At 34.8% G+C, this 15,454-nt stretch overlaps 1 long non-coding RNA gene across 1 annotated transcript; it reads right to left on the bottom strand.

Annotated features, from left to right (window-relative positions):
- On the bottom strand, positions 1-4,874 carry LOC137202807 (uncharacterized). Its single transcript, XR_010932792.1, has 3 exons — positions 4,559-4,874; positions 3,442-3,503; positions 1-491 (listed from the first exon to the last, which is right to left on the bottom strand). It is a non-coding gene; the product is annotated as an uncharacterized lncRNA (long non-coding RNA).
- Positions 4,875-15,454: the final 10,580 nt, after the last annotated feature.

Below are 15,454 nucleotides of genomic sequence, written 5' to 3'. Positions count from 1 at the left end.
CTCTTCTTCCTTCAAAAATCCCATTGAGATTATAGAAATCACAAAATATAGTAAATAAACAGTTAAAGACTTGGAGGTCCTAAAAAACCAAGAGAAGTCCCTAGTAAATCAATTATTCAGTTATTTCTGAAGGATACAGAGCCAATAAGATCAGATTGCCTTGAGAGGATAAACCTAATCTGAAACTTCCACAACCCAATATAAGCAAAATTAAGACACTTCAAAATAATGTGATTTCAAACGTCCTTAAATGCATCAGGTCAAGAAATATATGGGAAACTAGAGAAGACTGTCTTGTAGCCAAGTATGAAAGCTGTTAATTCTGTGCCAGTTACCTCTTAACATTTTCTGTATCTAGAGGATTTGTCCCAGAATACCTCTCCAAAGAGATCAAGTATGGCAGGTTCCCAGAGTGTTGAAGCTGGAAGGAGAAGCTGAGAGGTGTGCTGAGGAAAACTTCTGGTCATCACCATAGAAAAGGCTATTTCTTCCTGTTCTTTTCTTCCAGAAAAACCAGACCAGACTCAAGTTCATAATTACAATCACAGCTAGAAATCACATAAAGTAAAAGTGCATCTGCTGTTTGGAAAAGAAAAATATTTAGTGTTGTGCTGAGTGAATAAAAAGAAGCCACTTAAACAACTACTATTGATCAATGCTTACTACTGTTATAAATTTACACAGAAAAATCCATAATGACCAAATATCTGAGGGGAACATAGAAGAGGAACACTGGCTGGAGCTAATGAAAGAACTATCTATTAAGGAAAGAAATTAATGGAAAAATAAACACAAATAACTTAATAAATATGCTTAGTAATGTTTGAGAAGATAGCATTCCTGCAAAATATGAATATGAAACTTTTCTTTAAGGGAGCTTAGGAATTTAAAATAAATGCATATGCAACCTCAGTAACATATATCCTACTAAGGGATAGAGAGAATATAAGAGAAAAAGGTATTTAGATAAATATATAGTACAACATATCACTGAATTAAAAACAACCCCCCAAAACGCTGTTAAGATTGATGATGCTTTCATCTGAAACATTCAGACAAAATTAATGAACAAACAAAATAATAATAAATTGCTACAAACTCCTAGAGAAAAGGAATATTTACACTTTAAAACAGTCCCATTTTCTTTATTATCTGATGAGGTAATAAAACATGTATTGAGAGATGACCCCATTCTCCAAAACAATATAGCGACGTGTGCAAGTGTGGTCAAAAAAAGATATTGCAAAAACAACTCTGTAACTAATTATGCAATTATAAAAATACAAATATATTGAAGAAATATAAAAATTAAAAGTACATACATATTTTTTTCAGAAAAAGAAAATTAATCACATAGAAAAGGTCAGTAAAACTGATAATAAATTTATATATAAAAAAACTATATATGTATGTACATATATATGTAAATAGCAAAACACAGCTTATGCTAAATTGTGATAGACAATTTTATGTGTCAACTTGGTTGACTGGGCTGAGGGATGCCCAGATACCTTGTGAAACATTATTTCTGGGTATGTCTGTGAGGGTGTTTCTGGAAGAGATTAGCATCTGAATCAGTAGACTGAGTCAAGAAGATGGCCCTCACCAATGGAGGGGGGCATCACACAATCCACTGAGGGCCTGAATAGAACAAGGCAGAGGAAGGGTGAATTTACTCTCTGTTGGAGCCAGGAGGTCCCTCTTCTGCCCTTAGATATCAATGATTTCGGTTCTCAGGCCTTCAGACTCAGACTGGGACCTACACCACTGGCTCCCCTCCACTTAGCCTTTGGGTTTGAAGAGGAACTACGTCACCAGTGTTCTGGGCCTCCAGCAAGCCAACTGCAGATCGCGGAACTTCTCAGCCTCCATAATCACGTCACCTTCATAAAAAAATTCTCTCTGCATATCTTTATATCTGCTGCAGGCTCTGTTTTTCTGGAGAAAACTGACTAAAACATAAATACTTTTTGACAACACTACTTTGGAATGTAATGCAATTTAAGTACTAAATATTTGTATTGCAAAATAATACAAATTCAATGCAATCACAGAAATAAAACATTTTCTAGCTCCTTCAAGCAATGAGTTTTTTTTTTTTATGTATAACTTATTACATCTTTCCTCATGAATTTAAAAAGATACTGAAACCCAGCAGGACCCTATGGGGCTCCTGGGCACAAAAGCCTTTCTGTATCCCCTTCTTTGAGTTCCAAAGGCCAGGTTCAAACAGTTGCTAATCAGGAGGGGGGGGATGAAGAGACAAGGGAGGAGCAGTCTAGAAACAATAGTACAGCCTTGAGGGCAGGATCCTGGTCCCCCCCCCACTCCCACCCCCACCCCCCGCAAAGGATATTCATAACAATATCTTTGAGCTCTTCTGCAGAACTAAAACCCTCACCAAATGGAAGATGTTAACTACTTGATGAAGCACTCTTCATTCCAGATACGGTAACAGTTTGCCCATCACCACCTGATGCCAGATGATATTTGGATTGAAGGAATGCACAGCCCGATCCTTATCAGCAACCCTGCCCCCTTGACTATAAGACTCTTCACAACCCCCCCTCCCTTTTTGGACACACAGTTTTGCGGACATTATACCGCTGTGTCCCCCTTTGCCTGGCAAAGTAATAAAGCTATTCTTTTCTACTTCACCCAAAACTCTGTCTCTGAGATTCAATTCGGTGTCAGGGTACAGAGGCTGGATTCGGCTTCAATACCACGCACCCATACAAAAACATACATACACACAAACACATATGTAGATGTGTTTGCTGTTTACTTCTATAAAGAATGGAAGCAAACTATGCACAGTACTCTGAAACCCACATTTCCCACTTAAACATCAATCAAGATATCATGTGAGGACAGACATACAAGTCACATATAAAAACGGTAATATTTCTGTATTTATATGTACTATCATTTATTCAGCATTTTTACCATTTAAGAACGTTCATGTTGTTTGCTGTTTTTGTTTGTATATATAAAAACTTATAGGGCTTCCCTGGTGGCGCAGTGGTTGAGAGTCCGCCTGCCGATGCAGGGGACACGGGTTCGTGCCCCGGTCTGGGAGGATCCCACATGCCGCGGAGCGGCTGGGCCCGTGAACCATGGCCGCTGAGCCTGCGCGTCTGGAGCCTGTGCTCCACAACGGGAGAGGTCACAGCAGTGAGAGGCCCGCGTAACGCAAAAAAAAAAAAAAAAAAAAACTTATAAACAAGAAGAGATATTTTAGATGGCAGGACCAACCCTTGGGTTTAGAGGTAGGGAGGGGAGAAAGATCAAGAAATTCCATGCAAAATGTATTGCTATGTTATAGGAGAAGTTATGCATAGTGATATTTTTGTTATTTGTTTGTTTTACCAGGGATATATACATAGATGTTTATGCTGCAGTTAAAGTTGTTTTACATTTAGATCCGGTCATTTCAGTTACCTGTGATGTCGAAAGCTCAGCTTCTCTGTACACCAGTGCTGAATCGAACCTCGGAGACAGAGCTTTGGATGAGATAGAAGAGGATAGCTTTATAACTTTACCAGGCAAAGGGGGACACAGGGAGCTTCTGCCTCAAAAAACTGTGTGTCCCCACCCAGGAGGATCTGATAAGTTTTATAAAAATGCTTCCCAAGGGTGGGGTTGCTGACAAGATTAGGGTGTGTGCAGGGTCTCAGTGGCGGGTCTCCTAATCTAGATGAGCTTCTCTGCTCCCTTTAATCTTGCCTCAAGTGGTTTTTTGGCTCCTCCTCCCTTGATTAGCAACTGTTTGAATCTGCCCTTTGGAACTCAGGGAAGGTCAAGGAGGCTGGAGTCTCGCCGACAAGAAATAGGGGACAAAAAAGAGACCTCCGTGCCTGGGAGCCTCAAAAGGGCCCTGCTCGGTTTCACATGTACCATTTATAAAGAGAGGATAGACATTTTTAAGTATTAGAGAAAAATAAGAACCATAAATATAAAATACAAACTATTTCTAGAAAAGTTTTTAAATTGGAATACAAGAAAATGCAGAAACAAGGGAAAAAGCAAAAGAATTTCATTGAAAACCAGATATAAGATGAAGTATATTATGGATCATAATAATTGTGAATTGATATAAAGCTTGCATTAAAAGACAAATTTTCCTAGACTGACTACTTAAAATTCTATCACTATATTATTTATAGACAAATCAAAACCAAAATTTAAGACATTTAAAAGTATCTCCATTTATAGACCTGGAAATTTTAAGCAAGATTAAAACAAGATTTTCAATGTAAATCTCAGTCAAAATAGAATTTACGGTAAAAATGCTTTAAAAATCAAGGGGTTTGCTTTATATCAGTAAAAATTATGATAAACAAGAACAGAGAAACATCACAAGTGTGTAAAACTTGCACAATATAACACACATGTGAATGAGGGAAATACTCTAAAAAGTGGAATAAGAAATAGAAAATTCTAGCAGTTAAGACATACTTAAGAATTTACAATTTGTTAGAGTCAGATGTGACGCTGTCTTTCTTAGAAAATGACATCTAAGAGGTAACTAATGTTCCAAATAATGCAGTAGTGTTACCGAGTCCAAGCTCGCTCTGCTCGCCGCCGCACGGCAGGCCAATAAATCGGGACAGGAAGTGGTGAGGCAAGGAAGAGCGATTTCATTCAGAAAGCCGGCAGACCGAGATGTTCCCAAAAAACCATCTTATCGGGGTCTGGATGCCAGTTTCTTTTACAGAACAGAGAGGGAGAGAAGGTGAAGAAGTAAAGTAAAACAGGCCATTTATCTTGCAAAATAGGAGGAGATGTGTTAATTTCTTCTTAACTGCAGCCATTCACAAGCGGGCAGGGTCAGATCGGCTCCCTGTGAGCTGAACAAAGGCAGTTTAGTTTAACATTCAGGCAGAGGGGCAGTGTTCCTTGAGGCAGGCCATTATGTATGATATAATAAGAAAAGCAACGAAAAGCAAAGGTTAAATTCAAAGAAACAGATCTAACCTGGAGTCCAATTTAGCTCTTCACTGTTACAATAGTACTGTTACATACAGATAAAACAAGTTCTTAAAACAACACAAAAGTAAACAAAATTGGTAGACACAGCAGGAAGCTGGTAAGAAGAATTTAGTTAGAAGGACAGACATTTGAGGAAGGTTAATTGCAGGCTGGGAATGCCATGTGAAACAACCCTGCACTGAAGAAACTGGGGGAGTCTGCATGCCCTGGAGGACTCTTTCTTCATTAAATCCATTGGTCTCTCACAGTAAAGGTCTGAAAGATCAACTAGAAATGCTTATTAGTGATGCAGACTGGAGAGGGGAACACAGCCATGTGGGTGGGACAAGTATATGCATCCTGATGCTTCCCCTTTATTTCCACCACAAGACAAAAGTCTTTAGCTAAAAAAACTGTGACAATGTTGGCCTTAGGGCATTTTAAGGCCAGTTTTAAAGACCTTATATGACAGGTGAAACAGCATATCACCTATAGGTAGAAACTGGTTAACTAAAGGTCTATTAATTAAAGATATAACAATGTATATTTTAAAGTCACAGGAAATCATTACAAACTGTATGACATGTGTAAGTAATAAGTCAATAGAAAACAGTTTTGTTCAAATATAGCAAAGCAAGCAAAAAACTAAGAGGAGAAAACAAAGAAGGAATTATATCATAATAAAACTTGGTTTTACTTGATATTAAAAAGTATCTATCCATACCCCTCTATATATTAACCTATAATATATGTGTCTACGATATGAATAACATTCAATCTATTCAAACATCTATAATGTTTTACAGACATAGAATACGGGCACTAAGAAAAATCTCACTAAGTTTGCTTAAATGGCAACCATATGGATTATGGGCTGATGAATATATAATATGATAAAAATAGTTCTCAGAAAGACATTGATGTTTCAAGAATTAACTAAAAACCAAGAAATAAATTAGCTAAGCCCTCAATCAAGAAGATAACATAAGAATAATTTTTCCAAGTCATAAAAAGTTTCTGTAACAATTCAGCAGATACTTGGCTTAAAACAAGCAAAATGTGTCCCATTTATTCTCTCACAGTTCTGTCAGTATTACTTAATCTGAGTCATAGTGGCGGCAGGGCCATGGCCCCCCCCCCCCAGAGGCTCTATAGGAGAATTTTTTCCTTGACTTTTCCAGTTTCTGGTGGCTGCAGGCATCCCGTCAAATGTGGCCCCATCATTCCAGTGTCTTTAAGTATCTCTCTGCTCCATCTTCACGTTGCCTTCTCCCCCATCTGTGTAAAATCTGAGTCCCTTTTATAGGGATACATGTGATGGCATTTAGGATAATCCAACATAATTTTCTATCTTAAGATCTCAATTTAATCACATCTGCAAATACCCCTGTTTTTTTTTTTGCAATATAAGGTAACATTCACAGGTTGCAGGGATTAGGTTGTGAATATTTTGGGGGAAGACATTTTTCAGCTTACTACGATGCAATTACAATATTAATAGATACACAGAGATATAATACTTTAATTTTAACTGGTATTGAAAATATTTAATATTTACTTTCAAAATATTTTTAATGACCATAGGAAAGGATTAGAAAAATGTTTCCTTCAACTGAGAATGTGTATTTATAGAAACCATCACCATCATTCTTCACTCAGGCACTGTGATAAGACAGATAATGCAAATGAATGAACTCTAAATCTCTGAACAAATAATAAATGTTGCTAAAAATCTACTGATTCTACTAGAGAGTCAAGGATGTCAAAATATCATCAGGATAGTATCGGTCATATTTTAAAGTCTACACGTTACCCTGAATCAGGCCTGAGGAACTAGAATTCACTGGTTATGGAGCAGAATTCCATGAGTAGTGGTCATAAATAAGTAAACAAATAAGTTTTTCAAATATCAAACTAAGCTTTCATACTGTTCATTAATCTCACTGAACTAGCACCTGATCCTCAGAGCAATGGTCTCAATCTCATTAAGTTGAGGCAGCTGCCATTCCAAAGAAAATAAACAGAGAGGAAGAATATATTCTATCTATAGGAGTATTTTAAAAGAATGCCCATCAGAAGCTCTGTGGTTTGAACAAGTACAAAAATACATCTATTACAGTTAACTGGAATAGGGCAGAGTGAATCAGTTTCCCAGTTCTGAAATGTTAAAGGGCAGACATTTCATTTTATTTCTTCCTGGCTTCTCTACATCAAAAAAATGATTCTATTCTTGACAGACGGCAGCAGTAGAAGGCCTTGTTACAATGCACGGTCATTCTGGTGAATGACTTTGATTACCCCGGGTCCTGATGCTGTGAAAATCTGGTAAAACATATAAGAATAGTTTCTTTTTAGTAAAAAAAGGAAAATGCCAGGAAATTCTCTCTTAAAAGAAGAAATATCCCTTCCTATGGAAGTGAGAGAAAAAGCTGAAGCATCCTTATTTTACACAAGGTAAATGCTTTAATGAGAAGTGGATAATTTTGTTTTTGAAATTTGAAAGATATACTTTCTCTCTCTTGTTTTTTTTCTTAACTTAAATCAAACTGAAATTTTATATGAGTATATAATTTATCTTTAATTCTTTGAATTGAGTCTGTTTTAGAAACAACAACAAAAGTTCTTTACAAAAGACTTTTTTTTTTTTTTTTGCGGTACGCGGGCCTCTCACTGTTGTGGCCTCTCCCGTTGCGGAGCACAGGCTCCGGACGCGCACGCTCAGCGGCCGTGGCTCACGGGCCCAGCCGCTCCGCAACATGTGGGATCTTCCCGGACCGGGGCACGAACCCGTGTCCCCTGCATCGGCAGGCGGACTCTCAACCACTGCACCACCAAGGAAGCCCTACAAAAGACGTTTTAATATAATTAAGATTTATAGGACTGAGCTTCATGAGTTGAGGACTCATGTCTTTTGGAAACTTACAGAAATTCCATAGCTTGGAGAAGGACCTGCCCCTAAATCAGTGCTCCATAAATATTGTTGAATGAATTAATGATAATTTATATTTAGTTTGGACTAAATGACCCTTAAGTAAATGAAAATTAATAAAATACGTTGTTTTATTGCTAGCTCAAGTCTGTTTCACAGTGAGCCCAGTGAATATTAGATAATATATATTCTGCAACTATTGTGATGCATTTCTAAGTGGTATCCTATTTCTCAATAAAGGATGTCCTTGTGCTTAAGTGGCTTTCATTGCTTGAAACAACAAAATCCAGTATGTGAAAATGATTGGTGTTGAATTAGTTCACGGTACACCATTATTAGAAACATTTGGGCTTCCCTGGTGGCGCAGTGGTTAAGAATCTTCCTGCCAATGCAGGGGACACGGGTTCATGCCCTGGTCCGGGAAGATCCCACATGCCGTGGAGGAACTAAGCCCGTGGCCACAACTACTGAGCCTGCGCTCTAGAGACCGCGAGCCACAACTACTGAAGCTCGCGTGCCTAGAGCCCGTGCTCCGCAACAAGAGAAGCCACCACAATGAGAAGCCCTCGCACCACACGGAAGAGTAGTCCCCGCTCCTCACAACTGGAAAAAGTCCGCGCACAGTAACGAAGACCCAATGCAGCCAAAAATAAATAAATTAAATAAATAAAATTTTAAAAAAAAAGAAAGAAACATTCAAAAATATGCTGAAGTTCATAGACTAAAAACCTAACTTGGAGAATAAAAAGTTAGTTTGTTTCAGGAAATATATCAGGACTAACATTTATTTGGTGAAGGGAAATTCTTCTTTCAAAACTGCAATACTGGCAGTACTTTGAGCTATCGGCTATTCACTTAAAAGTGAATGCATGTTATATTTTGTTTATTAACAAAATGCACATAAAATATTCCCCCCACACCTAATCACTTATTAATAAGATTTTATTATGATCGTATCTAAAATATTAATTTTATTGATTGTGGTTTTTGAATATGTCTGTTACCCAGTGGAATAATTTTCAAGACACTGCTAATGTGAAAATGGGCCCAGTCTCACAGTTATCCAAAAATAAGCCCCCAAACCCTTAAAGTATAACACTAGTGACCTTAATTCTTGCATTCAGACTGAAGTATAAAAAAGTCTGAAAAATGAGACCCATATTAGAGAGACACATCACACCATTTTAATTTTTCCAAATAAAAGTCTAAAACTTTTTCAAATACACACACATATACAGATGGGGGTGGGGATAAGGTGGTACCAGAGAACCTCTTTAAAGGGATAGATCATGAGATTGAAATCATTTCATTGAAATTTTTCTATAAATAAAGAAGACTCACATTGAACTCGCTGCTGCTTTTACATTTTTACTATATATAATATTGCCAACTTTTTCCATAAAATGAGGCATATGATTATATGTATGTTGAAAATGGTATAAGTAAATATATAAGATTTTTTGATAGTTGCTGATTTTAAGAATTTCTTTTTCTCTTTCATTTCATGTATACCTATTTCTTACATCTTATAGTTGCAGTTATTTTGACTTTCTCTTGAGATTAACTTAGAAATAAATAACTATATTTCAAATTTTAAAAATTCCTATAAGATTTGTTAAGATAAAATCATTAAAAAACATTTGTGTATGAGAATCTCCTCCACTGAATATCAGAATGTATGAAAAACCCACTCTGGTACAATTATTTGGAAAAACAGAAAGTAACTTCTTAAAAATAAAATAAAGAAAAAAGGCATAAAAGGCAAAAATTTTCAGCCCCAAAGTAACATATTTGTTAACAAAATTATTGCACAAAACAAAAAAGTATAAGGAGAAATAATCACATGTAATAGCACTAGAAATTGTCAGTGTTAAGCTTTTGTTTGCCGTCAAATAGATGCATTAGTAAAGTTCTTAAATTGTGTGATAAATAGTAGGAACTATAGGAATGTTTGTCTTTGCTATTGTTTTTGTTATTATGTATTTTATCTAAATTATAAGGTTTTTTAGATTTATCTTGTGTTTAAGGCCCAAAGATTTAGAATATATCATATAGTTATATAATTAGAGAGGTCTTACTAATTTGTATGACATTTTTATTATTCACTATTATCCATTTTCAGAAGGTTTGTAAATTATTCAAATAGAAAACTAATTGGACAGTATACTTCTTGAAATATATTCTTGTTAACAAACTAAGTTACAGCAACTTAGTCGTATTAATGCAATACCCAATGTTTGTAATATTATGGATGAGCACAATGTAAGAAAAATACATTTTAAAATATTGTAAAACCACTAGTAAATACAGAGGAAAAGTACTACCTTTTCTTAAAGTTAAAATTAGAAAACAGAGCAAAGGCAAATGTTTATATAGATACCCACAAATAAAAATATTTGGAAAATAATTGAATCTTAATTCTAACTATACATTACATAAGGTATTACATATACATATAAAGTATTAAGTTACATTGAATATTCTAAAGTCATTAGTTTTATAACTTAAAAATTACCTATGAAATAACAAAGAAAAAGCTCAAGTTATACATGTGATGGAGAATGATTCAATTCAAAGCTCATGGATAAGTTATTTAAGATCTGGATGAGGATGAAAAAAAGTCAAAGCAGAATGCAATCTTTGCTACAACCGAGGTGATAATTATTATGGGACTTAAGATGGAGAGATGATCATTTATATCAGGGGATTTAGTTGGGCTTTAGGATGAAGGAGGGAATGTCTGAAATGAAATTTGAGAGGACAATATCATCAGGGAGAAATTTCGGTAAAGTAGGTTAAACAACTATAGAATGTAGATCAATCAAGGGGGAAACACATACATACGGAAAGCATGTTGCAGAAGTGAAAATAATTGTGTTGAGAACTTTTTTGCTTTTATTGTGGTTTCTAGTTGTTATAAAATGCCCCTAGGAAATTAAATGTGAAATGAAAATTTTTATCACTGGATAGGAAAATAGACTAAATATAATCACTAACACACAGTACTTTAATGTAGATAAGGCTGCATTCGAAGTGTTTCTCGTGTATTTATTTATTCTTGACAACAGATATGAATATATTATCTCCATTTTACAGTTGAGGAACAAAGACCCAGAGACATTAAATAGCTTGCTCAAGTAAACACAGCCAATAAAAGGCAGATGTATTTATTTTACCCAAATAGTCTGACCTCAAATCTGTGCTCTTAACAATTACACTAAATACTGTTTCTCAAATTTTTAAGAGCAATGTCCTTGAACAAATATAACAACACTTCAAATTCTCATTGTTCTTCCACTTATGAATTCAAGCTATGCCATTTGGTATAAAAATTAATTTTTCCAAGAGTATCATACTTACTAGAAATCTTATAAATATTCTTAAATATTTATTCTCAGTACCCTCTCTGTTGTGTTCTTAAACCTGAATATGTAACATGAGTGGAAAAAATGACAAACTCCTTTCTTTGAAGAGTAGGGAACATGCAGATAAATAAGATTATATTTAGAAATTCATCATTCCTTCTCCTATTAAATGGAAAATAATTATTGATAAAGAGCAGAGTGGTTGTTGCAAGAATTCAGTGAAATAAAATAAAACAAAATATATGAATAAGAATAAACAATCTGAACTATATATACTATACATGCCAGGTACTAAAGAACATATGGATTTGATTCAAATCATGCTTTATTCTTTCTATTTTTTATCTTGGACTATTTTTGTTCATTTACATTGAAAATAAATAATTTTCCAATTATTTATTGAAAAAGTACATGAGTGTACTTGGCAGACAAATTCAGAAAACTTGACAAAATCTGTAAACATTGATTTAAATAAAAATATCACCCAAGAGTTCTTTGAAGAGAGTCACAACAAATGTTTGGGTTCTGAGTCAGCCTTTGGTATTTGTTTTCTTTGACCACCCTGAGATCACTGATTTTAACTATCTTCTGAGGTCTGGAGAGTGAATATTTCTCAGCTGCCCAATTTGTTCTGAAAAAGTTAGCTCTCAGGAGAAAGCTTCATCTTTCAGACCTCTTTTTCACATTACCCTCTAGCTGCCAATGCCACGGTATATATACTCCTAAGAGATGACCCAAAGTTTCTAAGATGTCTTCTAAGTAGCTAGAAGGGAATATCAGAGATAGCCTCTCTCTCTCAATCACACACACACACACACACACACACACACACACACACACACGCTTCCACAAACACAGAGCTTGTAGTCAGTAAATTGTAGGTTGGTGTGGTATTTGCAACGCTGCTTATCTGATTTCTTCCTAAAGATTTTAACCTTTACAGAGTATCAATCCTACACAAAGTTGTGAAATAATCAAACCATGCCTTTAGTGCCTTTGGTCTGACACAGAGTATTGTTCCTTTTTGAAAGGCAGCTTATTCTAACTCTTCTGTTACTCCATGTCCTTCATGTGCTTCTCCTCCTACGAATCCCTCCAGCCTGCTGCATTGACACCTACATAAAGATCTGGAAATCTCACTCCCGAAAATGTATGTTAATATCTTACCAGCTTCAAAGTAGTTCCTATTTTATGTGTGTTCTGCATTTTCCTATCTTCCATCATCACATGTGCTAGAGCATCATCTTTTGCTCCCTGAACAATCTCAGCATTTTTGACCATATATGTATGAGTTTATATCTAGACTCCCTATTTTGTTTGTTTATCCTTATGCTAATACTACACTATTTTAATTATAGTAGCTTTATAATAAATCTTGAAATTATGTAGGATATGTTCTCTTCCAAAATGGTTTTAGCTAACTTAGATCTTTTGTATTTATATATACATTTTAGAATCAGTTTGATTATTTCTTTGTAAAAAGACTACATTAAGTCTATAGAGCAACTTGGAGATAACTTCATAATATTGTTTCTCCGTTTATTTTAGTTTTCTCTAGTGTATCTCAGCAATGTTTTATAATTTCTAGTCCTCAGCACTTACATATATTTTATCAAATGTATCACAAAGTATTCATGTTTGTTGATGCTACTCTAAATGGTATTTTTAAAATGTTCAATTTCCCATTTTTCCTTGCTAGTATATAGAAAAACAATTGACTTTTGTATATTAATATTGTACTCTGTTTCCTTGCTAAACAATTTGCAAGCTCTAGTAGCTTTTTAAATAGATTCCTTAAGATAGTCAAGTACACAAACAGGTCAGCTGTGAATGAAGAGAGTTGTATTTCTTTCTATCCAATCTACACAGTCTTTATTTCTTTCCCTTGCCTAATTCCACCAACTAGTATTTCTAGTTTATTTTTGAATAGAATTAGTGAGAGTGGAAAAACCTTCTTGTGCCCAAACATAAGAGTAAATTTTATAATTTCACCATTACATAAAATATTAGCAGTAGCTTATCCAGTTTAGAAAGTTACTTGTTATTCCTAGTGTTTACTGTTTAGGTCTATGATCCATTCTGAACTAATTTTCTGTTTGATTAAGGTAAAAGTTGAGGTTATTTACCTATTGTTTCATACGGATATCTACTTGTTCCAAAAGAATTTGTTCTAAAAGCATCCCTTTCTCCACTGGCATTTTTGTTGAAAATTAATTAACCATGTATGAGTGTATCTATTTCTTGAAATTCTGTTACATTAATCTATATTTCTATACTTACACCAATACCATACCAATGTGATAAAGTATGTTTAGAGTAAATCTCGGAATCAGGTAGTACATGTGTTCCAACTTTTTTTTTCTCTTTGAAAGTCATTTGGGCTTTTCCGGGTCCTCTGCATTTTCATAAAATATTTAAAATCACTTGTCAATTGTTACAAAAATAATAAATATTTTTCTGCAGTATTAATTTAGATTGTGTTAAATCTATAGATTGATTTATTAATGATGACATTTGGAAAAGTCCATTTAATAAAAAAATTATCATGCCTTCTTATAATCATTATCATACTTCACATGATGTATATAACAAATAAAACATATACAACAAAACAACCTATAGTCATTGGTATAAAATATTATGATCCATCAAATGACAATGAGGTGTTTCTAGAATTTGGGTCAGATGATGACTCAAGGGTTTGTTTGCTGGCCTTAGAAATTATGTGGATAATTGAGGACAGACACACACACACACACACACACACACACACACACACACACACACAATTTGGAAATGTAACATAAAATATCGTCTTTTAGAGCAATCTAATAAGGAAAGATACATTCATATCAAATTAAACAAACTAAAAGATTAGGCCAGCAGAAGAAGTCATCACTTTCGTAGGGAAAAAAATAAGCATGTATAGATGAAAAGGGATAAGTAAGAGGAATATTGCAATTGTAGTTCTCATTATAATGTGGGAGCTGTAGGCAAGAAATATTTCATAGAAACAATGAGCTTCCTGGATTACATACTATGAGTTAACTTTGTCATAGCACAATAGTTTAAAAATCCTAATTCAAACTCATAGTCTTTTGATAGTGTTGAAAATTCATTTGGTGGGAGTATGGATAAATTGACTTTCAATTAATGAAATTACTATAACAATTCCTTTATAAATACTTAAGAGATTTAAGTGTATCCTAGCATTTTTGCTTATTTGGTACCGCTTATAATTTTGCATTTATCCATTATTAATACATGGAACGCATGAGTCAGAAAACACCCATACTCATTAAAGTTAGAGGTAACGTACATAGGCAGGGTTCCAAATTTTATTCTACTGGTAAGTTTGAAACTTTGCTTTTGCCATTTTTCTTTTCTTTTGTAATTGTAATTGGACTTACCTCAGTAGGAAAATGTTTTAAACTTGACTGCAGTTTCCATATTCTCTTAATTTTTCTTTGCATTTTATTTGATACATTTTTCTCAGAAAACATAGTAATAGTTTAAATGTAAATAATTAAATATACCATTCATTCTTGTTAAACATGTTTGGGAATTAAAAATGACTGTGCCCATTGGCTCCTGTTTTCTGTTAGTGGCTGGTGTAAGAATCAGGCTCTGCATGACTATGCAGATTGAGACTGGGAAATGTGAAAGGCCAACAGAAGAAATAGGAGTTAGCAAAGAACATTAATTGTCTTTAATGACGTGCTCTGTTTAGGTTAGAGTGGGCCTAAGTTACAGTTTGTCATTTTTATAAGAGTAAATGATATCAGTTCACTGATATCACATTAGATTATTTTATTTATATTACAGGGCTCCTTACTAGTTGGTAACCCCTGAATGTTGTCTGGCTCATCTATTTCCGTATCACACTCTAACATGGCCAAGAGTTCAAACTGAGTTGCCCCTACCTACCTTTCCACCCAGAAAAGACTTAACATCACATATCTCATTGATTCCAGGTCTTTTACCCCAAAGTCTATAAGGCTATTTCTTAAAAATTCCCTGACTCACTGGTTAAAATATCTATGAATTGAGTCAACTATGCTAGAGACAGGACTGTGGGTTGCAACAAGGCTTTAATTCTGAAATTGGGGACTTCCCTGGTTGTCTAGTGGTTGAGACTCCACACTTCTACTACAGAGGGCACGAGTTTGATTCCTGGTTGCGGAAGACC

This window comes from Pseudorca crassidens, chromosome 11 (assembly GCF_039906515.1).
Source record: "Pseudorca crassidens isolate mPseCra1 chromosome 11, mPseCra1.hap1, whole genome shotgun sequence".
NCBI lineage: Eukaryota > Metazoa > Chordata > Mammalia > Artiodactyla > Delphinidae > Pseudorca > Pseudorca crassidens.
The sequence above is the reverse complement of the archived record's forward strand: the minus strand, read 5'-3'. Positions and strand labels throughout refer to the sequence as shown.